Source organism: Felis catus, chromosome E3, assembly GCF_018350175.1.
Source record: "Felis catus isolate Fca126 chromosome E3, F.catus_Fca126_mat1.0, whole genome shotgun sequence".
In the NCBI taxonomy this organism is placed as follows: domain Eukaryota; kingdom Metazoa; phylum Chordata; class Mammalia; order Carnivora; family Felidae; genus Felis; species Felis catus.
In genome coordinates, this window is record NC_058383.1 from 20,234,682 (window position 1) to 20,262,475 (window position 27,794).

General features: G+C 51.5%; 1 long non-coding RNA gene across 1 annotated transcript; it reads right to left on the bottom strand.

Annotated features, from left to right (window-relative positions):
* Nucleotides 1-651: 651 nt before the first annotated feature.
* LOC109495224 lies at nt 652-27,757 on the bottom strand. Its single transcript, XR_002738929.2, has 2 exons — nt 27,634-27,757; nt 652-1,030 (listed from the first exon to the last, which is right to left on the bottom strand). It is a non-coding gene; the product is annotated as an uncharacterized LOC109495224 (long non-coding RNA).
* Between the last annotated feature and the right edge of the window lie 37 nt (nt 27,758-27,794).

Below are 27,794 nucleotides of genomic sequence, written 5' to 3' on the forward strand. Positions count from 1 at the left end.
TTAGGTCCATCATGTCTCATTAGGGTCCTTGTGGTCGTGACAGGTCCCATTTGGTTTTTATTTCTTTATTTATTAAAAAAAAATTTTTAATGTTTATATTTATCTTTGAGACAGAGAGAGACAGCATGAGCGGGCGAGGGGCAGAGAGAGAGGGAGACGCAGAATCCGAAGCAGGCTCCAGGCTCAGAGCCGTCAGCCCAGAGCCCGACGCGGGGCTCGAACTCACGGACCGTGAGATCACGTCCTGAGCCGAAGTCGGACGCTTAACCGACCGAGCCACCCAGGCGCCCCTGGAATGATGCGTGTCTTAATTTCGTGGCCGATGCCAAAGGAACAAGACGAAGAAACGAGTTAAAATTTCCGGGCGGGGGGGATGAGATGCAATTATCGTTATCTGCAGGTAATATGCTGTCTCCTTAGAAAATTGGGTGACACACGCTTTGAACTAATACAAGGGTTCAGCAAGGTACGATATAAAAGATTAATAGATCCCATTCACAATAATACCAGCCAAGAGAAATGAAAATACCGAGGAATAAAAAAAGACAAGAAAATACCTAGGAATAGACTTAACTCGCATTGCCCGGGCCCTACCAGAAGGAAACCACGGCATTTATTAAAGGGTGCACAGGATGAATAAAGCAAATGAAACAAGAAACGGAAATCCGTATTTATTATTTGCAGTTAAAAAGGCAGCCAATTTTCCTTGGTTGTGCTACAAAGGACATTAGCAGGCAATTGGTGAAATTTGAGTAAGATCTGTAGATGAGATAATAGTGATGATTCAGAGTCATTTCCTGATTTTGATCACCGCACCGTGGTTATGGAAGAGAATGGCCTGGTTTTCGGGAAATTCACACTGAAGTATTCAGAAGCTGTCTGTTGAGGCCGCCGTAACACGCCGTCACAGACTGGGGGGATTGTGAAGGGCAGAAATTTCTAGCTCACGGTTCTGGAGGCTGGAAGTCCACAGTCAGGGGGCCAGCATGGTCAGGTTGTGGTGATCTGGAAACTCTTGTGTCCTCACCTGCTGGAGGGAACACAAACATTCAATCTAAAGTGGAAGTGAAGGGCCGCCTGGGTGGCTCAGTCGGTTAAGTGTCCGACTCTTGGTTTTGGCTCAGGTCATGATCTCATGGTTCATGGGATCGACCCCCACATCAGGCTCTGCACTGACAGTGAGGAGCCTGCTTGGGATTCTCTCCCTCTCTCTGTGTCTCTGCCCTGCCCTTGTGCATGCTTTCTCTCTCTCTCTCTCTCTCTCTCTCTCTCTCTCACAAATAAAAACTAAAAAAAATAATTGAAACAAAAAGTATAACACATTTGCAACTTTCAAACAGCTCAGAAGCTTCTACTAAATAACAGTAATATGTATGCTTATCTACATATGCGTATGGTGACGTCAGTATATTTAGAGCCAACAAGAATATTATTTGTGGAATCTGGGTGAAAGGTATGCAGAGAATCTTTTCAAAACTTTCACAACTTTTCTGTCATTTGAAATCATGACAGAATTTCATATTGTCGTATGAAACGGGTATATTCAATTCATATGAATTGAACTCAATTCGTATTCAGTTTATATTGCTTAAAAAACCTTACACCTTAGGAGGTTTCAGCTTTTAAGCAACAGCCTTAAAGAAAGAGTAGCCAACAGAAGAACAAAAGGGAATAATGAAATAATAAGGAATTATAAGTGACGATGAAACAGGAAGCTGGGGAAGAAGGAGACAGGGTCGTGTAAGTGTTAATATCAAGGAAACGAGTATTTTCTAAATATGGGATATTAACAAATGTAAGTGTCTCTATCGTATGATGATAAGGAGGTAACCATCAGGAGAAATATAAGCCCAACAACTCAGGAGGGAATCCATGGGTCGCTACACGTAAGATGCAGGGGAGAGGGGGTGGGAGCTCTTTGCTACATTATCATTAATTCTTTGGATCTGTTTTCTCACTCGTGCATGCATCCTGTTGATAAAAATTACAGCATTGGTGAACAAGCAGAGGACGAATGGTTCCATCACTGGCTCTGGGAGAAGTGATTCAAAAATAAAAAGGTAACCCATTTGGGGAGACCTGGGGGAAAAGAGAAATGCGGGCTTGGTGGAACAGAGGGTTCGGCATTTCTGGAGAACGACACGGCGGACGTAACCTCGTCCAGGATGTTTGTGCTCCCCTCTCCCCCCCAGCAGGCCTCTCCGACTTTGTCCCCAGGTGAGGGACACAGATGGCGAAGAAAAGATGTGGGCAGAGATTTCCCTGGCAGCTGTGTATAAACACGGTGACAGGAAATCTAAACACTCAATACCAGGGCATTGACTTAAATAAACTCACAGCACCTCTGTGAAGTAGCATTGAAATTTGAGTTTAGCAGGCTATTCAACAGTGAGTCATTAAGATAAGCTCTTTATTTAAATTTGTTACCAAATAGGGGCACCTGGGTGGCTCCGTCGGTTGAGCTTCGGCTCAGGTCATGACCTCGGGGTTTGTGAGTTTGAGCCCCGTGTCGGGCTCTGTGCTGACAGCTCGCAGCCCGGAGCCTCCTTCGGATTCTGTGTCTCCCTCTCTCTGTCTGCCGCTCCCCTGCTCTCTCTCTCTCTCTCTCTCTCTCTCTCTCAAAAATAAATAAACATTTTAAAATGTTACAAAATAACATTTCTTGTATGGTGTTCATGTTTCTTTTTTAAATGTTTATTTTGAGAGAGAGAGAGAGAGAGGGAGAGAGAGAAAGCATGAGCAGGGAAGGGGCAGAGAGAGAGGGAGAGAGAGAATCCCAAACAGACTCCACGCTGTCAGTGAGGCAGTAAGGGGCCTGACGCGGGGCTCGACCCCACGACTGCGAGATCACGACCAGAGCCAAAATCAAGAGTCAGCAACTTAACTGACTGAGCCACCCAGACGCCCCGTGATGTTCATATGTTCTAAAGGATGCATCCTCACACACCAAAAGAGTGGCGTTCAGTACAACAGAATATCACCAGGGCTTATCTCTTACGTGGTAAATTATGAATGGTGTATGTATGTGTGTGCATGCATGTGTGTGTGTATGTGTGTGTGTGTGGGGGGGGGTCTATCTGTGCCCGCGGGTGTTTAATTGTAATACGTTCTTACTTTTTGGCCATCAGGAGAAATGACTCTCCAAGTAAGAAAGGTCTTGTGTTGAAAGGAGAGGTGACAGAATAGGGTGGGATATTTCTCCCCCTGAAAAACGCCTCAGGGGTCCGTACGTTACTTCAAACGCCTCCCCCGACGTGCCCGCGTAACCAAGTGACAGGGGCGGAATGGCAGAATCGGCTGTGCCCGCACCAGCCATGGGTCTGAGTTGGGTGGGAAAGCCCTTGCTTGCCATCTGGCCAAGCCATGTAATCAAAGCCAGGAGGTTCCTCGATTCCTTCCCCCCCCTCTCTGGACAGGACCGCGAGGCGGCCCGCGCTCCAGCGGATCACCGGTGCTCCCATTTGAATCCACGAAGCCAAGAGTCCCTTGTCCGGGCCAATGCGACGCTCTCTCCTCTCCTCCCGCTCTCGCTCCTTCATGAAACAGTTCATACCTTTCACCACATGCTCGAACGTCCCCCCACCCTGTGCCGGGCACTCCATCGGTGCAGATACGTCCTGTTGAATAAAACTTCCCTTTGTGGAACTCACAGTCCCGTAGAAGAGACAGACGAGTACATGAATGATCAAAGGAGCAACAATGTAAAGGAAACTTACACGCCGATAGGGCATATGGCGGGGGGGGGGGGGGGGGGGGAGGCCAGGGAGTGGGGGGCACACTCGTTCTGTTTCAGATACGCTGACCTCACCGTTACTGAATGCCAACCTCAGGGCCTTTGCACTTGTGGCTCCTCTGCCCGGAATGCTCTCATCCAGCTATCTGCACGATTCACTCCCCTGTTACGTTTGAGTTTTTGTTTAAAACATCCTCAGAGATGTTTTCATTGAGTACACCATCCAATATGTCCCCCGTATACACACGTATACACACACTCTTTCTTCATAGCCCTTAGTGCTTTACATTACACGTATACGTGCATATACATACATGTGTGTATATGCATGTGCATATATGTGTATGGGCACACTCATATTTTACTAAATCAAGCACATGTTTGTTGCGACCCGATGATGCACCAGGCACTATAACAGGTGTGGAGATTATGGAGATGAAAAACCATGCCTGCCCTCACAAAACATTCATTCTAGCTCCGGAAAACAGACGCCAAATTCATTAGGCATATTTTCAGGTTGGATAAGCTGCATGAGGCCAGCTTAAAATAGACTCCAGGTATTGTGAGTGACAGAAAGGGGGAATCAGGGGCACCTGAGTGGTGCAGTTGGTTGAGCATCCAACTCTTGATTTCGGCTCAGATGACGATCCCAGGGTTGTAGGATCGAGCCTCGCGTCGGGCTCCAGACTGAATATGGGACCTGCTTAAGATGCTGTCTCTCGCTCTCTCTCTCTCTCCCTCTCTCCCTCTGCCCCTTCCCCAGCTTGTGCTCTCACTCTAAAATTAAAAAAAAAATGGGAGTGGGAATCAGAGGGTGCTCTGAGGACGTGACATACGAGCAGGTGCCTGGAGAGGTGAAGACAGCAGCTATGACAGCAGCCAGGGAAGGTGCTGTCCAAGTGGAAGGCTCTGGAAAGGCAAGGGCATGGAGGTGGGTGTTTGAGAATCAGCAGGGAGGCCGGCGTGCCCGGCACTGGGGGCGAGATGCTGTGCAGGACAGGAATAAATTCCGAGCCTTGTAGCTGTGGTAAGGACTTTGGAAGTCATTCCGAATGAGAGGGAAAACCACACGGGGAGATTCAATCTTGTTACTTTAACGTCAACTTATTGAAGTGTAATCTCCATACCATCAAATATTCTCAGTTCAAGTACACAGTCCAGTACATTCTGCCAGCTCTCCACACCTCCGTAACTGTCTCTCCAGTTAAGATACAGAATATTCCCACCCCCAGGGAAGGTTCCCTCGTGCTGCCTTTGCGGTCAACCCCCTCCCTCCGCTCCAGGCAACCACGGGTCTGCCTTCTGTCACCTTAGACGAGCTTGGGCTTTCTAGATCCTCAGATAAACGAAGGATACAATGTGTCATCCTTTGGATCTGGCTTCCTTCACTCAGCACGATGTTTTTGAGATTCATCCGCGCTGTGACTATCACTGCTTTGCATGTGTGTGTGTGTGTGTGTGTGTATGTGTGTGTGTGTGTGTGTTTAATTACTAAGGAATGTTTCATTATATGAATATACCATAATTTGTTTTTCTATTTATCTGCGGGTAGATAGATATTTTGGTCGTTTCCAGCTTTGCACTGTCTTGAATAACGCCGCTATAAGCTTTCACATACGGGTCTTTAAATGAACATATGTTTTCATTTCTGTTTACGTGCACACCTAGGAGTGGGGGGCTTGGGCCATATGGCCAGTGTAGGTTTAATTTATAAGGAATCGCCAACTGTTTTCCAAAGTGCTTGGACCAGCAGAGGGTAAACACAAGAGAGTACCGAGCAAAGTGCTGGCCTGGGAGAAATACATGGTCAAATTTACCGTTAAAAATATCACGGCAACTAAAAAAAGGTGGGAGGGGGTGGCGCCGAGGTGGCTCGGTTGGTTGACCGTCTGACTCTCGATTACGACTCAGATCGTGATCCCAGGGTTCGATCGAGCCCCGCATCAGGCTCAGGGCTGAGCATGGAGCCTGCTGGGGATTCTCTCTCCTCCCTCGGCCCCTGTCCCAGCACCCCCCTCCCTTTAAGATAAAATTTAAAAAACATCACTGCAGCTGCTGGGTAGAGGATGGACCGAGAATGAGGACAGTGGCACATCTCCGGAAATTGCTGGCGGGAGGTGATGGATGAAACGATTCCACAGGCGGTTAGCACACAGAGGCATCGAGACCCTGGCCCAAGGCGGCACCTGCAGTGCACCAGGAGGCGCCCTTATCCTTGTCTGTCCTGGGAGTCCAATCACGCGTACTGTGTAGACTCGTCCCCTTACACCTGGACATCTCAATACCCCTATCAGAATATAAAACCTTGGACTGGGAGTGGCCTGTTCTCCGAGCATTCCACAAAATGAGCATTTCTAATAAATTTTAACTTGATAAACGAGCGCTGTCTTGCAGCGCGAGTCGTCCGTGACGCCCAGCGTCACCTGATCACCACTGAGCCAATGGTTCTTGAAACTGGTTTTGATGCACAAGCGCTTTGGATTACAAGCCCGTTTGCAGAACGAATCGTGCTCGCAAACCAAGGTTTCGCTGTATTCTGAGTTTTCTATATACGCAATATCTTACGTATAAACTTTGTATAAATATACATCACTCTCAACCTCTCTCTCTCTCTCTCATCTATAGCATTGCCTTAAGGACACAAAACACTTCCCACTTATTTTTAGGAACAGTTTGATCTCTTACGTGCTCTAAATCCAAGCATTAGAAAGCTGCGTCCTCTCAAGAAACGTCCATCACTGAGGCATTCTGGGCTCAAAGAAATAAGAGTTATCCTGCCGGAAGAGATTCCTCGGGCTGTACCTGTCTCCATCTCCCTTCCTGCACAGGGGTCCCGCTCCCGACTCCCGTTCAGCTGGGGACTGGTATTGCCCCCCTCCCCCTGCGGTCTCCCAAGAGACCACATCCAGACTTCTCATCGCCTATTTGCACTCACGGCATCTGGCCTTGAGCAGGATCCGGAAAGTAGAGGGCTGGTTCTGAGGTCCCCCTGTTTCCTCTGCCTCCGGGGAGCCCACCTGGGTTCCAATTTCCAGGCCTCTGTGCAGTGAGCACCATGTGGCTAAAATCGGCCCCAGGGGATGTGGGCAGAAGTGATAGGTGGCATTCTTCCGCGTGCCCATAACACCCTCCCGCATAATCATCCACCCCGCCAGGGAAACCACCTGCTACGCCTCCCCAGGACGGAAGCAACCTGAGCCCCTGAATGTGGGGCACAGACCCTCGTCGCCCGGGAAACAAACTGCCGCCGTTGAGCCACTGCGATGGTAGAACCGTGTGACCCCGCGTGGCCGGTGGGCCTCGCCTTCTTTTCGTTTGAGCCTGGATTTGAGGCTCTCGCCTCTCGCGTCTTGGTGGCCTGACCCTGTGGTTCAAGTTGGCCCTGCCCTGCTCAGCGTCCGTAGCGCATGATGAACACAGGACGCTTGGCGTCGCCTTTCAATCTCTTTTACACGTTCCATTCGCTTCGACAGTGTTTCCTGGTTGCGAAAGGAGGAGGGGAGTACTCGTTTTCTGCTATTTAATGAGAAGGTAAATAGCTAGGGGCTCTAGAACAGGATGAAAGGGACACTCACTTTTCACTGTGTACCCTTTCATATTTTTTTTTTTGCAATTCGGGACCCCCTTTCATTTTTTTTTTTTTTTTTTTTTTTTTTGCAATTCGGGACCATGCAACTCATTCAAATAAACACTTTTTTTTTTTAAGTACGAATAGGATGTCAACCCAGTAGGGTTACAGCATTTTCCGCGACAAGGATCTCCTGCGATTCACAACTGCATCTCAGACTCCCGGGCGAGGGTCTGGCATGAAGTAGGTAACGTTGTGCAGTGGTTGGACATGCATCTCCCGTGGGGGCGCCTGGGTGGCTCGGTCGGTTAAGCGTCCGACTTCGGCTCAGGTCGTGATCCCGCGGTCCGTGAGTTCGAGCCCTGCGTCGGGCTCTGGGTTGACAGCTCGGAGCCTGGAGCCTCCTTCGCATTCTGTGTCTCCCTCTCTCTCTCTGCCCCTTCCCCGCTCACGCTCTGTCTCTCGGTCTCAAAAATAAACATTAAGAAGAAAAAAGAAAAAGAAAAGAAATGCAGCTCCTGAATCAGACAGACCCGGACCTGCTGCTGCCAATTACTACTCTGTATGGCCGAGAAAGAGCAAATTTCCTCGCGTCTCCAAGCCCCAATGTCTTTGGTCTGACAGCATAACACTAGGGCCTGGATCCTAAGATGCTTGGAAGGAACTACCTGGGACATCGGGGGTCAGCATAGCTGAGCACCAGCACCTGACGTAGAGCGTTGCTGAGTACAACGTTTGCTCTTGCAATGAGGCATCGAGTCAATGTTTTTGAATCCCTGCTGAACCGAACAGGCAGGTCCTGTTAAGAAATAAAGGGGAAAAATATAACCCACAGACATCCACGCATCCTGAATTAGTGCTGTCCGGGGTAGTTTGTCCGGATTTATTTCGACTGTAATACAATCAAGCACGTGTACCAGAACCCCGCTTACCCCATCCCTTCCATCCTATTTGGCGTTTATTGATGGCCATTTACAAAGAGTGTTTATTTCCTATGCAATTGCATTTTCAGAGAGAGCGAAGGGGGGGGGGGAGGTATCACGAGGAGGACGTTTTATTAAGAGATTATTTAATATTATTGATACACTGTGCCAGGAGTCAGGGAAATGCGCCAATCGATGGATGCCCACATCAATGTTTAATCTACTCTCAGCCCTTTGCTGGAGTATTTAATTAGCTTGCGATTTGGAAAATTGCATGGAGTACACAAGGCGATGAATGTCCTGGAACTGAAGACAGAAGTGATTTGCTTCCAGCATCTTATGAAACAGAAAGGCTGGGAAATGTGGTACGGAGAGTCTAACACGGGAAACACAATGGTGAGGGCAGGTGCGGAGGGAGAGCTTGCTCGGGCATTCGCACTTAGCCGCACAGACTTCTGAATCGGGCAAACCTCACACCCATTCCGTGGGGTCGGTTGGTGGCTGACCCCACTTCGTACAGGAGGCAATAAATACTGAATCAGGGATGCTAAGACGTTTGCTTTGAGACCACTCTTGGGTGCCTGCTTCCCAGGGCGTCAGTCCCTTTAATTTGGTGCATCCAAATCGTGGACCTTGGTCCCCGGAAAGGTTCCTCTGGTTTGCCTTTTGTCACCCCAGGGCAAAGGGTGGGGTCAGAAGTGCCCAAATGGCCATTCTGTGGGTTGGGCAACGCGAGAGGCAGGATAATGGCCTCCCGAAGACGGCGGCTTCCTCATTCTTGCGAATAGGTCAGGTTTACATGGCAAAGGGGGACCAAGTCAAAGATGAAATTAAGATTGCCAGTGAGCTGACCTTGAGACGGGGAGACGATCTCCGTTCTGTCGGGGGCGCGGCGTAATCACGCAAGTTCTGCAAGCGGAGGAAGGAGGCAGAAGACCGAGAACGGCAGAGCTGACAGCACAAGGAGGGGCTTTGCTCTGAAGGTGGGGGACGGGGCCACGAGCCGAGGGATGTGGAAGCCTCTAGAAGCTGGAAGAGGCGAGGAAACAGGTTCTCTCCCAGGGCCTCCAGAGAGAACAGAGCCCTGCTGATACCCGGTGAGGCCACGTTGGCACTTCTGACTTCCAGAACTGTAGCTAAGAAGCCTGTGGCTTTCTTAAGCCACCGAGTGTTTGGTAATTGGTGCCTAGGAGACGAGGAGAGGCAGCCTCTTGCCTGCAGTGCTCTAGAGTCGCCACATTTGGGTTTGCTTTTCACACAGTCCCGGCTCTTGAAAGGGGATGTTTCTAATCTGACCAGGTGCTAGACTAGCACAGTGTCCACGATGCCACAGAAGGTAATCAGTACAGATCTCTGAAGTCTTGCTTCCACTTTTCTACCTCTCATGGAATGCAGGGTCCAAAATGCAGTCCCACGAGGGAAAACGTCTGCCCAGCTCTCTCTCTGTCTCTCTGTCCTTCTGCGTGTATGTGCACGCAGGGTTCCTTCGATGCCTTGTCCCATATGGATGGCCAGCTGGTGGCGTCATTTGGGCTTAGGCTGAGGGGGAGGCAGAGGACCCTAAAGATGACAGGCTCCAGCTGGACCCTCCAGCTGGCACGTCCACATGGTCCGCTCTGGCATTTGGGGCTCACGTCCAAATTATACGGAAATCGTGCTGGAATTTCATAATTCCCTTTAACCTTTGTATTTACAGTTGCCTCGGGGATCTCGCCAGCGAGGTATTTATAGTTTGGGACGGAGTTGAGGCATCTGTCTCAATATTATCTTAATTCTGCTGAGCCCTCGTCTCAACCCTAAGACAGCCTCCCTCTTTCCTGGTCCGCCAGCTAATGGAGGAGCCACCTTAGTGTCAAAGAGCCTGGGGTAGTGCTGGCTTACCCGTCCATTCGGGTCCTCCATGCCTTCCCGTGAACAAAGATATCGGACGTCACGGGAGCCCTGTGGACTTGAGGTTGGCTGGATATTGAGGGACCGTGGACTGTGGAGAGAAAGCTGGGAGACGAAGAGATAACAAGGCTACTGTATTCATCTGTAAGGATGATAGTAAGAAGGTAAACACTTTTTGTGACCCAATGTATCAGTTTCCTATTGCTGCATAACCAATTACTCCAAAACTTAGAGGCTTGGAAACAACAATGTAAATTATCTTTCACTTTGTATGGGTCTGGCTCAGCTAGGTCTTCTGGCTCTGGGATCCTTACGAGACCGTCCTCCAGGTCTGGCAGGGCTGCGGTCATCGGAAGGCTCCACTGGGAAAGGATTCTCTCCCAATGTCACACTAGCATGGTCGTCAGCAGGATCCAGGTCCTTGGTGGCTTTTGCAGCGAGGACCTCAGCTCCTCACTGCCTGTGACCCATAGGCTGCCCTTATTTCTTTGCTATGTGCGAGTCTCTGTGGAACAGGTCACAACATGGCAGTTTGGTTCAGCCAATGAAGCCACGAAGAGCCAGAGAGAGTAAACACAAACAAACAAGATGGAAGTCATAGATGTTGTGACTTCCCAGTCTTGGACGTGGCATGCCATCGTATTCCCCATATTCTGTTCCTTAGAAGGAAGTTGCTATAGGAACATCTGCACTCAGGGCAATGGGATTGCACCGGCCGGGCCTTTGGGGGTCGTGTTGGAAGCCTCCTGCCCCCCTTACCATGCCCCGTGAACCAGTCAGTGCTCTCCACAAACAAAACCAATGAGATATGCATAGGAAGAGATTTATGAGAAATTGGCTCATGATTCTGGAGGCTAAACTCTGCCGTCTATAAGCTGGAGGCCCCAAAAAGCTGGTGGCATAATTCCAGTCCAAGTCTGAAGGCCTGAGAACTAGGGGAGCCGATGGTATAAATCCTAGTCAATCGCAGGAGACGATTGATGGAGCTGGAACTGACAGGCAGGAGGCGAAAGGAGCGAACTTTTGTTGCCTTTTGGCGACTTCAGGCCCTCAATGGACTGGTGCCCGGCTGGAGAGGGGAGAACAAAGTACTGAGCCCACCATTCAACTGTTAATCTCGTCCCCAAACACGCTCACTCGGAAATAACGTTTAATCTGGGCACCCCTTGGCTTAGTCAAACTGACGTGAAATCAACCATCATGTCCGGGTTCTTGGAGGACGGTCGGAGGGAAGGTGATATTCTCACACTTGCTGGACTCTGGACGCTCATCTCCATCGTCACCTGTTCAAACCCAACCTGTCCTTCAATAACAAAAGGAGCTGCCGCCTCCTCTGGGAAGCTTTCCTGACTCTCCTCCGGACGGTGTGACCTGTCTGCCCCTGGGAACCAGTCTGCACCCGCCCACTTTATGCAACTCTTATGTAATGCCGCCAGAGTCACAATGCCGGGCGCTGACTTCCGGCCCTGTCACGCACGAGCTGTGTGCCCTCGGGAAAGTCAGCTCGCATCTCCAAGTGTCGCTTTCCTCATCTGTACAAGGAGGGTAAGGACATGAGGAGCACAAAATGATACAATGCGTAGAGCTGAGCACCCAGCCTGCAGGGAGGGGATGCTTACTCCTTGTCAGTCATTACCGCAAGCGTCGTTCATTAAGCAACTTGACCACAGAGTCTGAGTCTTGCTGGTTCCCTCCTGACCCACAGTGCCTAGCAAGCACATACTTGGCACAGGGCCAAATAGTTTTAAACGGAGGGAGGGATGTGGCCACTGTGATTTCTCTGTGCTGGATCTCACCGGAGCGCCTCAGCTCAGCCGCGGGGTGTGCACTCCAGGCCCCCGGGGCTCCCGGGCTCCTGGTCTGACGGCTTCATCCCTGAGCACCTTTCCTGCTGTTGTTCGAGGGCCCCTCCCGCCGTCTGTGGGGCCGGAGGATCTCTGATGCAATCGCAGTTCCATCGCCGTGGAGAATCACCTTGTTCCCCGCGCTGCGTGTCAGGGAGAAGGATTTACGGGGAGGGGACAGAACACTTCCCCGGACTTCCATCTTCCTTTTGCGTGCACTTTCCACGCCACCGCTCCTCCCGGCCCTCATCCTTCAGCTGCCCCGAGAATCCAGAGAATATATATCATCGTTCCCGTTCTCTCTCTGTTACCTTTGCTTCTCGCTTGCTTCCTCTGAGTCCGACACAGGTAGGGGGGTGGCGGCCTCCGGTTTGCTTTGACGGTGGGCATTCCCCAGACCCTTTAGGAACGGGCTCTCTCATTCACGGTTCTCTCGCGGCTGAAATATGGTCGCAGGGAGCTCGGAAAATAGACCCCATCCTCTTTTCCCGAAAGAATTGAGCCATCTTTTTCCTCCTCGCTGCCTGCCATCCGCACTGAAAAGTTAATCTGTTCCTCTTCTCAACTAGTGCATTTATCATAGGGAAGTGGTCTGTTGTGGAAAATATTGATCAAAGGCCTGCCAGGTCCTCTGCTGGGTTGAAATCGAGTGTTGCAGTCAATCAATGGCTTGGCATTTGGTGGTGCGGAGAGAAGGCGTCGTCCTCCGCATGAGGCCGGGCTGACGGATGCAGGGAGGGTGCTGGGGAGGGTGTCTGTCTTCTGTCTGCTTCTCCTCGTTGGCTTAAAGGGCAGGGTGGAATCCAGGAGGCTGGGCCAGGACTGGGGAATCTGTGGTCTGGTGATCTTGGGGGCCTCTGCTCCCCCCAGAGGGGGCCAGGCTCTGCGTGTCGATAGGAGAGGAAACAATTGCCGACAAGGACACTGGTCAGAGTCCATGGGAATGACTTCTTGATGTAGAATTAGCATGCAAAAAAAAGAAAAGAAAAGAAAAGGAAATTCAAGGGGGCACCTGGTGGCTCAGTTGCTTAAGGGTCCAGCTCTTTTTTTAATTAATTTTTTAAATGTTTATTTTTGAGAGAGGCAGAGTGTGAGCAGAGGAGGGGCAGAGAGAGAGAGAAGCCCAGAATCTTAGCTGTCAGCACGAACCTCCGAACTGCGAGCCCATGACCTGAGCCGAAGTCAGACGCTCAACCGACTGAGCCACCCGGGCACCCAAAGCATCCGACTCTTGATTTCATCTCAGGTCATGGTCTCGAGGTTGTGAGATCGGGTTCCATGCTGAGTGTGGAAGCTGCTTCACATTCTCTCACTCTCTCCCTCTCCTTCTGCCCCTCCCCCCCCCCAAAAAAAAGAAGAAAGAAAGAAAATTCATTTCAATTGAGGTGGTAGAAATGGGCTCCGCTCCCCACAGGTAAGTTTTTGTGTTCAGAAGCCCTGAGAGCTTCCTAATGCAAATGACGCCATAATTGAAGATTAACTCTGGGTTCCGAACAGTAACTTCAATCTCTCCCTCCCCTCCTTCTTCCCTTCCTTCTTCCTGATTGTGAGGCTGCCTCAAATGTTTGTCACCAAGTAGCTGCTTGCTACCTGTCAGGCACTATTCTAAGCATCAGGGATAGAGGAAGGACCAGGAAGTCGGTTTACAGTTCACTAAGCTCTCTGCTTGAGGATGGCCAGGGTGATTCAGCTGAGAACAAAGACACACACTGCTTGGGGGAGTAATGTAGCAAAGAGGGCTTCAAGGAGGAGGTGGCCTTTGAGGACTAGGAAGGCATCAAGAAAGGCAACGTGCCTCGTGGAGGCACCTAGAAGCAATCACCCATGGGAAGAGGCCACAGATTAATTCCGTGTTGGCAGGTGTAATAGCCATTGGCCAGGGAGGTCAACTGAGGCACTTTGGGACAACTTGCGTGATGAGCCAAGCCGGTTTACCGTGAGCCATGAACGACGCCAAGCAAATGTGGGGCTTAATACCACGTTTGCCTGAAAGTAGTCCTTGAAGTATTTTATTTCCTGGAATAATTGAGATTATTGGTTGTAAGTGACAGAAAGCCGTCTGTGTCAGTCATGGTCCCAGCTGGAAGCAGATGGGACACTCAGTTGGGGTGATATGAATAGCGTTTAACAAAGGAACTATTTACAAAAGTGCAAAGCAGCTGGGCCTGGAGGGGCGAGAGAAAGGAGCTGTCACCAGATCCCGGGGCAGGTGCCGGGGGCGGGGGAGAGACAGAGAAAGAGAAGGGGAGGGAAGGAGGGGCCACCTGCTCCCTTTGGTTGACGCCATCCAGCCCACTCTGTGCAGCCACAGTCAGGGAATGAACCTCCGGCCTCACCCTCCCCCTTCCTCTGACCTCCGGCCAGTGTGCTCCGTCAGCCAGATTCTACTGGAAGCCGAAAGCCTTGGGAGCTGGCAATGAAGTTCACGCAGCTCAGCCTCTTGGGGCAGGGACCGCGCTGGAGGGGGTACGTCTAGGAATCCAGATGGCAGACAGAATATAGGCACCTGCCAACTCACATTGAATTAAGCCGATGAGTGATTTCATGAGATTATGGAAGTAGAACTGTCTTGGGGCATTCCTGACCCCAAAGCACCTCAGAACCCGGCTTTCCTAGGGGATGGTTAAACTTTCAGACGGTATAAGGTGGTCCAGTATCTTGGGGCCAACCTACAACCAACCAGCTTAGCAACCCAAGTGGGGAGAGGAGGTGTCTTTCTCAGAAATCCCGGCAATAATCCAGATTGAGTTGAGCTGGGCCCTACCTCCAGTGACCTTCACTTAGAGTATTCTGAGCCTCAGTTTCTGAGCCTTTAAAATGGGGATGGGCTAACCCCATGTGGAAAGAAGGAGGATAGCATGATGGTCAAGGTCATGGACTTTGGGGCCACACTGCTTCAACTTAAATCCCAGGCCATCCACCTGCAGACTGGTGACCTTGGCTGTGTCTTAATCCCTCCAGGCCTCCCTCTTCAGACCTGTAGGGTCGGGATGATAATGTTACCCACCTCGTAAGGTAGGTAAAATAATGCATGAGAATTCTTAGTAGACCATCTGCAACCCAGTAAGTGTTTGATCGATGTTAATGGATGCTTTTGCATTGTTATCATTCTTCATGCTTCGATTCTATTCAGCTGGGAAGAGGCCTTTCCTTTCGAGTTTTCAGAGGGATGATCTGTGCAGCTATGCTGGAAGCAACTCCTCTCCGCTCTCCTAAAAATGGTACCCGAACCCAGTATGAATTTCTGACCTCCAGTCATGGGAGACAATGGTGATGCTGATCTGCCCTCCTTCTTCCATCCCATTACTGCCTTTCTCAACAAACTGATTTCCCCTTGCTCTTAACTCTCCCATGTTGTCAAGAAATACCCTTCCAGCCGGAAGGCCTGGCTTCTCTTGCCCTCTGGAGGCCAGGTAGCAGTGACCTGCTGGTCTCCCCCATGGTGCCCAGAGCTTCAGTGTTCGTCGTCAGGGATGCACCCCCAAGAGCCCCGCTGAGAGCCCTAGCCTATGTGACCAGCATGTCAGTACACGGGGAGCTGGGCCCCGCAGGCTGGCCTCCAACATCCTAACGGACTTCCTTTCCCCAGGAAACTTGCATGCTGGGAAGAAGAAGGAAACACTCTCTCCTTAATTTTCTTTTGCTTTGTGAAAGAACCAATTGTCCATGAAATCAAATAAAGGTGCAATACATATTAAAACACTGTGGGCTTGCTACATCCGTTAGATGGGGGAAAAAAAACCCAAAAAACAAAAAAAAACCCAAAGCTTCAAAGAAATGCCAGTCCGTGCCTCTGAGATTTATAATCATGTTGCGTTGCTTGTAGTTCGGTAAAAACAACAACAAGAATAAGCGTGTGAGTTTAAAATATGACCCTGGGCAGGTGTGGTGAAGTGTAAAAAAGTCCCCACCAGAAACGAGGTGGCCGCATTCCAGCCTGTACCCACCCAGCTCCGTGCTGAGGGTCACGTCTCTGCAAAGTCTTGGTCCTACCCCTTCCCCAACGCATGATGACGGTGTGGGGCCAGACTCACGCTGGAGACCACCCCAGCTTGACGCGTTTTTGGTTTGTTTCCATTCTTGTTTGGTGGTTGAGAAGGTCCCCCCGGGTTTTCTCTCTTGAATGCTGAAATGACGCACGGGGCCAGCTGAGAGCGAGACAAGACCACCTGACTCGTACTTCCTTTGGTCTCGACGCTTTTCCGTTGCAATGGGCAATACGTTGACCGTGGCCTGTCTACGCCCACGCGGTGCGGGGGGCGGAGGAGCACCCCACAGATGTCAGGGTCAGGGCTAGCTTTCGTATCTCCTCAGAAATGAAGCAGATGGGCCCCTCGGTTGGGGAAAGGGAGACGATTGTCCAGACAGAGCCAAACTGTGTGTAGATTGAATAATGGATGGATGCCAATGTTCTGGACAGTCAGTAGGTCGTTCAGTGCTGCCCTGCCCTTCGCTCTGGGTGAGGTGGACATTGGGTTTGTAGATACGGACTCAGCCTTACTTGGCCCCTGGGCCTCGACAGCTCTTCCTCTCAAGGAGGAACCTTCCAGTTTTGCTTTGTTTTCCCCTGAGCTCTACTTACCTCGACCCCAGGGTTAGCGTCCTATCCCTTGTACGACGCATCAGCACAAATTCCCTGGCTTAGAAGAACACAAACACATTATCCGACAGTTTGGTGGGAGGTCAGGGGTCCAAAAGGGTCCTCACTGGGCTAAAATCAAAAGGTGACAGGATCGTATTCCTCCTGAAGACGTCAGGCAAGAATTGGTTTCCTGGCCTTTCCTGACCTGGAGAAGCCATCTCCTTCCTCGGCTCATGGCCTCTCCTCCATAGTCGGGCCAGCAACCATCGCTCTGACCTCTGCCTCTTCGCATCGTCCCCTCTTCTTCTCGGAGTCTGAGTCTCCCGTCTCCCTCACGGTCCCCTGTGATGGCATTGAGCCCACCTGGACCATCTGGAGTAATTGCCCATCGCAAGATCCTCAGCTGGGTCACATCCGCAAAGTCCCTTTGGCCACGGAAGGTAACACATTCACAGGCTATGGGGATTAGAACACGGACATCTTGGTGGGGGCTCCGGTTTTGCTGACCACACCCCTGCTCCCTGAAGTTTGCAGGGGGCGGGGGGGGGAGATTATTCCGATCTTGTAGTCTTCCAAAAGCTCCAGGGCTCTGGCTTTTGAAACTCCAAAAGCACTTTTCTCTGCGTTTCCTGCTCTAAAACCCTTCCCTGAGGCTATGAAAGTCTCGTGGTCTGAGCTGAACAGAATGACAGGCCACGGGATGAAAAATAAGTAGCAGGGGCAGCAAAGATGTTGATAGATGCGTCACCATACTAACCCCACGGGGGGACATCCATCAATCTGACTCCACAGTCGGGCTCTAGAAGTTCATGTTGACAGTTCCTGCAGGAGTCCAGGGTGGCTCAGTCGGAGCCAAGCAAACATCCTCTCGTCTGCAAACTTTTTTGAACATCCACGTGAACGTGCGGCATGGCCTCGGGTCAGAAAGGACTGATACTGTTGGGAGCATGCCAGATTGTCACAGCCACCAGAGCGGTTGAAACAAGACAGAAAAGACCAATGTCGGCCAGGACCTGGGGCAGCCGGGACCCTCCTGCACTGCTGGGAAAGCGTGTGCCTTTGCACAACCACCACCAAAGAAGAAAACTACGTGTCAGAATCCCCTAAGGTGAGTGTGCGTATACCCCAGGACCTGGCGTTTTCATAGAAACGTGTACCCAAGAACACCAAAAGACACACACGAGAATCCGCGTAGGGGCACCACTGGTGACCGCCCCACCCGACAAGGTTCCAAATGTCTACCACACCGCGAGGGATAAGGTTCTGTGGTGCGGTCACGCCGGACGATGCCGTATAGCAATGCCGTCTCAGTCCGTTCAGGCTGCGATAACCAAACACCCTCGACCGAGGGCTTAAACAGCAAGCATTTACTTCTCCCGCCTCTGGAGGCTGGGAAGTTCAAGGGTAGGGCACCAGCAGATTCAACATCAGGTGACAGCTCATTTCCTGGTTCGCTTCCGTGTTCCTGCTGTGTCCTTGCAGGACAAGAAAGACGACAGGAGAAGTGTCCGGGGTCCCTTTCATTATGGAGCCAATCCCACTCAGCAGTGTTCCAGCCTCATGACCCAATCCTCTCCCAGAGCCTCTCCTTCCAAATGCCGTCGCCTTGGGGCTCAGAATTTCAACACACGAATTTGTGGGGGACACAAACCTTCAGCCCGTAACAAATAGGCATGGGTGAAACGCAGATACAGGGCATCTCGTAAATAGAGTGTTGTGCGAAAGAAGGTGGCCACGAAAGAGGGCATATGCTGTATCTCGTGTATTATGAATGTCAAGATCAAGCAGAAAACATCTCCTGGCACCATTAGTCACCTGTCAGGTCTCCACTGACAGGCGAGGTCCCGCTTGGCTCCCTGAATCGGGGCGGGTTTGGGTGCGAGAGAAGCAGTGACCTCTGAGCCTGGCACTCGCTCACGGGACGGACACACGCCTCTGGAGTCCTGAACCACTATGCGAGGAGTCGGCGAGCCTGAAGGTGCTGGGCTGGGGCAACCCACCCTAAGAGATGTCAGGGGGCCCAGCTGTCCGAGGCTTCCCAGGCCGGACGCCAGGCGTAGGAGTCTCTAGGTGACTCCAGCACCCCTTCCCTCTGAGCTGCCCCCACTGAGACTCAGTAGAGCAGAGACAAGTTGCCCCCGCCCCGCCCAGAATGCACATTGGTGAAAAAATAAAATAAAGCAAACAAACCATGGGTAAAACTACCCTGTGATAGTTTTATACCACGAGGACAGTGGTAGGGACGCCGGGGCGGCTCGATCGGTTGAGTGTCTGACTCTTGATTTCACCTCGGGTCATGTGTTACCACGAAACAAGTTCAGTTGCAACTGTCTTAAGCAAAAAAGGATTTCTCGGACACTCCCGTAAATGAAAAGACGGAGCCTCAGGCGTGGCTGGATCCAGAGGCTCAAACAAGATGCCCAGGGCTAGAGCGCTTATATTCCCTTTCTCTGTTTCCCGGTACTGCTCAGTCTGGGATGTCATGAGTCTGAGCGGACTTTCTCTATGGATTTTCCATTCTCATAGCTCAGAGGCAACAAGTCCAGAAGAAGTCATATCTATTCTCATTGGCCCAAAGTGGGTCATGTGCACATTCCTGAACCAATTGTTAAGGCCGGGGAGATGGAACATTCTGATTGGCCAAGCCAGTGTCATGTGTCTATTCCTGGAATCAGGGGTCACTCTCACCCTAATCACATCACTGTGACCAGGAAGGATGTTTCCCCAAGGGAAGTGAAGGTATTGTTCCCAAAAGGGGGGCTGCAAGCTGGAAAGGCAAAGAAACAGATAGATATCTGGGACATACATTCTGAGCCTTGGTACCTCCATCTGTGAACGGGGTTGAATGCTGATCTCTAAGACCCTCCCCGGACACTAAGGTTGCATGATTTCCATCCTGAGGCTGAAGGCTTTCTTGGTGCAAGGCACTGGCTGCCAGGGCTGTGGTTTATGGAACCGAGCAATGCAGTTCAGATTTATCCCAATCTTTGACTTCCTGTAATGTACATGCACTTCATTAGTTCCAGAGAGAAAGGCAAAAAGAAATATGTTATCTATCTATCTATCTATCTATCTATCTATGTATCTATCCATCCATCCAACATCTATCTATCTATCCACCTAGAGAGAGAGCAAAGAGTGTTACTTTCACATGCTATCTTTTATATTCGTCACACCTTCCGTTTTAAAGATGTTAAATGAGGCTCAGAAAAGTTCCCCCAAACCATGCAATTTAAAACCTGCTCTTTCGGGCGATATCAGGCTTTCTCAGTCTTGACTCACCACGATTGACCTTTGGGGCCAGATAATTCTGTGTTGTGGGGGGTTGCCCTGTGCACTGCAGGGGGTCCAGGAGCAGCTCTAACCCCTACTCACGAGATGCCAAGAACATCCCCCCACCCCACGCGGTGACAATGAAGAATGCCGCAGGTCTCCTGAGGGACAGTCACCCTGGCTGAGAACCACCGTTATAAATGACTGGTGGACGGAAACCCGGGCTTTGTCCCTTACGAGCTGGGTGGCTGTGGGGTGAATATTTCACCTTCCTGAACTCTAGTTTCCCCATCTGGAAAACGGGATCAAAACTATAATACCTGCCTTCATCACCTACGAGGACGTTTTAGCCCGGTACTTTAAGTGCTTCATAAATGGTGACCGAGGCAGTCTCCCTCGCCAACCTGGAAATAATTTTACAGAGAAGACTTTTTCTTTCTTTCTTTTTTTTTTCTTTTTTTGGCAAATTATAGACGCGCTGAATTGCAAATGAGGACAGGCATTTGAGGCCACTTTGGTTGCCTAATTAGTGTAACTCCATTGACAGCCTGGCTCCTTCAAAGGAGGCTCCTTGGGATGTGGGCCCTCTGCAGAGCTGGCTGGGAACTCGGAACAGAGTCAGAACAACATCAAACGTTTCAAATCTCAGAAACGAGGCCATGTTCTCCAATAGGGAGCTGTCTCTGTAAACGTTCCCGTGCTTATTAAATTCCTGCCACGGCTACTTTAACTGGACCCGCCTCCCTCACTTGGCCAAACCCGGCTGCACAGCCCCGCCCTGGTTTTGTCCAGGGACCAGAATTCCCGACCAGAGACTCCTGTTATCAGCCTTGCTCAGATCCCGGAGCCCGACTCCACGGATGGGTTTGCCTGGTTTTCCCACCCCGAGCCGACTTGGTCAGTGGCCTCAGTCCCTGCCCGGCGGTGCTGGAATGAAGCCACCCTCCCCGACCCCACATCCACTGGGTCTCCTTGTCCACCTCGGTGTCTCCAGCACCCAGCACATGACCTGACACAGAGTAGCCCATCGGGAAGTGTTAAATGAACCCGCGACTGAACGGGTGCCGAATCTCGCCCTTCTGACCTCGCGATGCCCATCGGATGCTGGGTCTAGGACCCCAAGTACAACGCCTGGGGACCCAGGCGGGCTCCACGTCGCAAGGTCCCCTGCCTTTCCCCCCAAACCCCTCACTTCATCGGAGGTCACCGTTCGTTAGTCTGCATGGGACTGTGTTGCATCAAGCCAGACTGTCGTGTTAGCAGACGGGTCATTGGGCTCACATTCTCCGGTTTGCCATAATCTCCATCACCATAGAGCTCCGCCCCCAATCAGTTACGCTTCCCGTCTGCAGGCTCCAGGCATCTGGGCTGGGATCTGTGATAGGACAAGACCCCCTCGCCTATAAGCAGGTCCTAACAGACTGAGCTACCTAGAATCCAGGCCCCGGAGCCTGATCCTGGTACCCTCGTGGATCTCAGCCTGTTTGACGAGAGTCCAAGCCCCGTGTCTAGTGGATAAAGACGGTGGGCAGGTGCAGCCTGTATCCCTTCCAGTTTTGTCCCACTGTCCTCACGTCCTTCCTCTACCTTTCCTCCAGCTGGTGGGCAACCAGGGGTCTCTTAGCACCTCTTCCTTCACTCTTGACAAGAGTGCAAGAGGCAAACACCTATCCCTCCCGATTCTATCGTCTCCGATTCTCCCAAAAGAGCCGACCTCCCAGAACTGTGGAAAGTGGCTTCCAGGGTGAATATCCGATTTCCGCCCGAGGCGCAAATGTCACAGTCCCAGAGGGCTCGGGAAGGAGATCTTTCAGAATAAACACAGGGACGATTTTTCCCTTGGGACTCGGTTCTCGGCCCACACAGGTGTCCACCTAAACTAGCACAGTCCAAACCACCCGGCCCCTGTTCCCTCCCCCCACAAGGCCGGGGAATTTCACTTCGAGGCCGGTCACAGAAGGTCATACTCCAGGGTGACCTGAACCATCCCAGGATGGGGGTGGGTCAGGAGCAGGGCGGGACGTCAAAGCCAACCGGGACCGGAGAGCATGGGTACTGGCCAAAGATGTTCAGGACAAATGCTTGGCTGGCTTTTCATTTTAAACATAAGAAAGCTCTTAGCGCCACATTTTGGAGCAGGTCGTTATATCCAACCAACAATAAGACGTGGAAATTCCTTGAGAGCAAATTTTCCCAGAGTGAAATGGTTATTGCTCTGGCGCCAGGTAAATGCAGCAAAAATCCCGTTTTAATGAACTTGAAGGGATGCCAGTATTCCTGCAGCAATGGGAGGGTTATGTCTATGGAAACAGTGCCCAATGTGCAGGCGGGGCTTGCCTGATACTCAGGAGGCTGGTTCCTTTAGGATAATAAAGCAATGGTATTTGGAAGGCAATCCACTGCAATATTCTTATTTTAGAGGTAGGGAGAGACGGCACAAGGGACGGGAGGTCGGCACGGATACTGGAAACCTAGCTTTGATACGTTGCTCTGTAACCTTGCGCAAATAACGTCCTCTACCCACAACTCAGTTTCTCTACCTGCGAAAGGAAAAGGTGGGAACACCCCCGAATTGGACTCGGAAGGCCGGAGAGATTTCTAAAGCCATGTGATCATGTCTGTTTAGAAATCCTCGACTGCTCATGACCTGACCCAGTGTGGCGTTACATTGAAAGGTGTAGAGCCTGGGGCGCCTGGGTGTCTCAGTCGGTTGAGCGTCTGACTCTGATTACTGGCTCAGGTCGTGATCCCAGAGCCGTGGTATCGAGCCCTGCATCGGGCTCTGGGCTGAGCATGGGATCTGCTGGGATTCTCTCTCCCCCTCTCTCTCTTCCCTTCTCCTGTGCTCATTCTCTCGCTCTCAAATAAAAGAAGAAGAAGAAAAATAAGGTTACAGACTGGGAAAAGAATTGCAGGCTTTGCTGATGCATTGTTTGGTTATTTAATGAAACTTTGTATCTGTCCTGCTCTGTCATTAACACCCCCCCCCCTTCCCCCAAATAGTCAAGTATGCAGACATCCCAGCAAATCTCTGCCCTTGCTACTAACAGAGACCCATTTACAGGGCTTTAAACCCAGAGCGTATTCCTTCACATAAAAGAACTCCAGACATAAGTAGTTTGGGGTTGGTGTGCTGGTTTCCAGCGTCATTAGGGATCTTCTGTTTTCTAGTCCACTATCCTCAAAGTCATGCCATGGCTGCCAGAGCTCCAGCCTTCGTGGCCCGTTCCAAGCAAGAAGAGAAAAAGCAAGAAGCAAACATCTATCCCTCCCGAGTAAGCCCCTGTTAAACAGATTTCCCAGAAGCTCCACTTGGTGATTTCTGCTAGCAACTCATTGGCCAAGCCTAGTTGCAAAGCGAGGGTTAGAAAAGGAGTATTTTCACCGGTGCATGATCACCCCAAATGCAGTAGGGGCTCACAGTGAGCAAGAGGAGAGAGTTGATGGTCCTCTTGTCTAACCAACGGATCCTCGCCATCCTGGTCCTTCCAGGCTCCTGCTCCTCCAGGTACGGCCCACAAGACCTGCTCCAGGCAGGTTTCTCCCCACCCCCCATCCCTACCCCGTAAGTGCCGTTCTCCTGCTCCGACAACCTTTCCCTTGTGAATTATCGCACCATGGTTCAGGGGGTGCTTCCCTGTTTGGACGGAGACAGAATCTTTGGCTCCTGGCTGCCTCGTGCCCTCCCTCCCCAGTTTTCTCTTTTGCCTGGAGCCTGATTTATAATTCACCTTTCATTTCCCGTTCAGCTTTGGTCTCCTAGAACGCTGTTTGGACCCTGGCTACGGTCCAGTATTTATAAACCGAGTCCTGTTCTGCTGACGGCTCCGGGTTTCGAATTCTGGTTGCTTCGTTGCCTCTGTACCTGGCTCACCCCTGGACACTCCTTCCCTGGACCTCGATCCCTGAGTCCTAGCTCAGAGGACCCCAGTGCAGATTCACGGGCTCTTGTTAGCAGACTATGTTTTTACTGCACCCAGGTAGGGCTGGGTCTCACAGACAAATGGAACTCTCTCCTCCACAGATCAAAATCCACAGTTTGCACTGGAGAACACGGTTATACAGGCACAGTGCCTTGGAGACTTTACAGGGCACGAGTGGCTGGGAAACTCGTAAAAAGATGTCCCTCCCCTCGGTAATCATGAAGATGTAAAGTCCCACGTCGAAGGAGCCCCATCTTAAGGACTTGGTGTTTCCAAACAGTGAAGAGTCCAACAAAAACAAATAAAAAATAAATAAAAGGTCCAACAATATTAGGTGCTGGCGAGGATGCTGAGAAACCAATTATCTTATCTGTCGCCGGTGTAACTGTCAACGTGAACGTCGACTTTGGTAAGCAATTCGGATATACACAGCGAGGTTAAAGAGGGGAGTACCCAGTGGCCACGCCCTTTCGCTCCCAGGTTTGTACTTCAAAGAAACTCCTACCCAGGGAAGCTGGGATATGGATGTTTGTTGCAACGATGTTTGCACAGGGATTGCTCTCGCTGAGAAACTGGCTCCCTTAGTGTCTGAGGCAGCTCACAGATCCCAGTGAACGAACTCCCCACCTACTCTCTCCAAGGCCCCCTGAGGTGACCAGGGGCTAGGGTGGTTTCTTGGCGAGGGAGGCATGTGGCTGGAACCAAGACTGGAGAGCCCCCGAATAAAGAGAACCTGCCAGCTTCTGTGCGATTCCCGAGATAGAAAGGCCGAGAGCCACTGGCAGGGGTTATTAGTAACTTCCAAGAGAACGCACGTGCCTGGCTGGTGGCTGGGTGGTCCAAGAGACACCCTAGGACAATCAGACAAGGGGGCAGTGCACGGAAGCAAGAGATGGGACCCAGGGGCTGTGCAGTGGCCCTCGTAGACACTTCAGCCCACAGCACACGCCGATCTTGGGCAGGTGACTCAGAGCCCCATTCTTGGGTGACGGGAGCTCATGAAGATGACAAGGCCTGGATATAAATGGGACTGTGGCTTCAGGGTTAGGTCCCAGCTCCAAGAGGAGCCAGGATGGTGTAAAAATCATACATTGTTATCGCCTTCGTAAGAGCTAACTGAGCCTCATCAGGCATTACCATGTGTCAGGAACCGTCTAACGTCCTACCGATATCGCTGATATCAGCCAAAGGTGGCCACGCGATACGGCTCTGATGGAAGTCTGCTTGACGGTGTTTCCAGGAAAGCTGCTCTATCTGCCTGGAACGTGGATATAATGGTCAGGCGGCAGCAGCCATCTTGCGATCAAGAGGAAAAGACATTCATGCTAAGAGTGGCAGTCCAGGAAAAGAAAAGAATGTGAGCCTTGGCGGTGATTGGTATCATGTCCCGACTACCTCTGTGTATCGTATTTAACGAGAAAAATCTACCTCTCTTGGTTAGGCCACGGTAGCGTCCGATGAACACAACGTGTAAAGACATACATGATCTCATTGGATCCTCACGACAAACTTCCGAGATAGGTAGTCCTAGCGTTACCATTTCACAGGAGAGGACGATAAAGCTGAGAGGAGTTTAGCGTGGGTAGAAGAATCTTGGCCAGACCTATCTGGCTCGTTCCAAATTCTCCTTTATTCCTATGCTATTCTGCCTCTGCACCATACATTGGGATGGGGTTTAATCCAATTCTCATGGGTTGAGTCAACAGAGAGCCAAGGGGAGAAGGTAGCAGGGGGCGGGGGCCTAGAGGCGACGCAGACATTCTGGATTCCATCCTGAGAGGGGATGAAAATTGACATTGGAAGTCCTGCCTATTACTCCTTTCCCTGGTAGGATGCCCTCAGGGGGTCCAGGAGTGGGGACGCCTGGGGGGGTCCAGGTAAGAAGCATCCATCATCCCTTCAGCTACACAAAATGAGCAACAGCCATTGAACTCAGGAGGCCAGTGAACGTAGATTGAGAATAAAGCGGGGGTCCAGGGTGGGGGACGAACCAGACTTCCTCGGGCAGGCAGCTGGAGCCCAGCGAGGAGGCAAATGTTTCTTGGGTTATCAACACTCCTCCGGAGAGACTGATTACGAAGAACAACCTTGGTGAGAGCGGTGGATGGAACGTTTGGTTCTGCCTCTCACCCACTCACCCCAGAGACACGAGGGTACCACGCCCACGGGCCCTGGGACAACAGGCTTAGCCGTGGGTAGGACGTACCAGCCTTCACAGAAGGGTGCAGAGGGAGGTACCTCTGGGCTTCGAATCCTGGCATCCACACTTAATGATAGCTTTCTGGGTTTTTTGTTTTTTTTTTTTTTAAGTAGGCTCCACACCCAGCTCTGAGCCCAACCCGGGGCTTGAACTCGCGACCCCGAGATCCAGACCTGAGCTGAGATCGAGAGTCGGATGCTTCACCGACTGAGCCACCCTGGCGCCCCGAGAGCTTTCCGATTGTTTTAAAGGAGTCATTCAACATCTCTGATTGTTGGTCAAGGACTCACACGTCCTGGTGAGGACGGAGGGAAAATCCGTGCCCACCCCTGGCTCACGCTGGGCACACAGAGCCTAAAAGCACTTCTACTCTCTTCCTGGGTGTGAGCAGGAACAGGAACCGCTTCCCTCTCTGCTGTTCCGGGAAGACCCACAGGGGAACACGTACCAGTGGCTGCTGCTGGTGCCACTCAGCGCCTTGTGGTCTTGACGGTATTAAATGTTCCCTTCTGTGCGTCCCGGTCTCGGAAGGTGTGGCCAGGCGACAGTCACGCGACCTGTAGCCCGCTGTGTCTTCTGGAGCCACGTCGTTTGCTTTCCCAACTCCTGCCCCCCTCCCCGCGCCAGCCATTCTCTCTTTCTCCCCCCACCTCCCCCTTCTCTTTCCCTCCTCTGTCTCGACAGGAGGCTGCGGGGCCACACAGAGGCAGGGTAGCAGCAAGCTGGAGCTCTAGGGGGCGGCTTACGTAGGGCAGGTGGAGGGGGGCGAGCTAGATTTCTGGGCTCCCTTGTGGATTGGCTGATGCCTTCGCTGGGCTCTGGGAGGTAGGGGCAACCCCCAGCTGTCTGGTGCCTGGCCCCAGGGCAGTCAGGACGGGGGTCTAGTGTGACCATCTTTATCAGGGAAGTGCTAAAGTGTGAACTTCATTAGCTATTTGAGAAGGGAAAATGGCTGGGTTCTAGGCAGGGGCCAACATGGGGTGGAGAGAGCGCAGTCAAAAGTATTGCAGGTAAGAAACAGACTACCTAGAGGCACACGCTGACAGCAAAGGCCATCGTCTCCCGGAGACAGGCTAGCCTGGCTGGAAGAGCAAGTCCTAAAGCCAATTCTAGGTCCCGCTTCCTCCAGCCCCTTGCTGTGTGATCTCATGCAAGCCGCTCAACCTCTCTGTGTCTCCGTTTTATCTTGGGCACGTTGGATGGGTGGGTGGGAATGCTAATAACTGTCCCTGTCTCACGGGGCAGGTGTAAGGAGGAAACGAATTCATGTCATAAGGTGCTCAGAAGAGTCCCCAGAAGAAGGCAAAGGTTCGGTAAGTGCGCGTTACTCCCATCCATGTGATTACCGCATCGCTACGACCCCGTAGGGCGAGTTCTAATGGAAACTTTCACTAGAGGCTGAGCCAGCAGTGAAGGCGGGGGTGGGGGGGTGGGAGGTATTCCCAGCGAACAGGCTCCAACCACTGATCCATCTGTACCAAGTTCTGGCTGAGCTAGCAAGAATGGGTGGTCCTGGCTTGGTGACCCAGCACTGGAAGGGGCTGATCCTTGGGGTCACAGGGAGCCTCCGCCCACCCTTGGAAATCTACGAGCGCTGGCCTGGAAGGGGAGAGCGGAACCTCCATCTGCCTCCGCCTGGGGGAAGGTGGTGATTCCCTGCAGACCTGGGAGAGGGGTTTGGGGGGCGAGATACTCACACATGGACAGCAGGAATGCTTTATGCTGCGGCAGCTTCAACAGCTTCTTTCGTGGAGTCCTCTCTGGGCTACTGAAAGCCCCCTTGAGCTACGTTGCTTGGAAATCTACCGTGAGCATTTCTACTTAATTGCTTTTATAGGCAGGTGCATTTTCTCAGGAT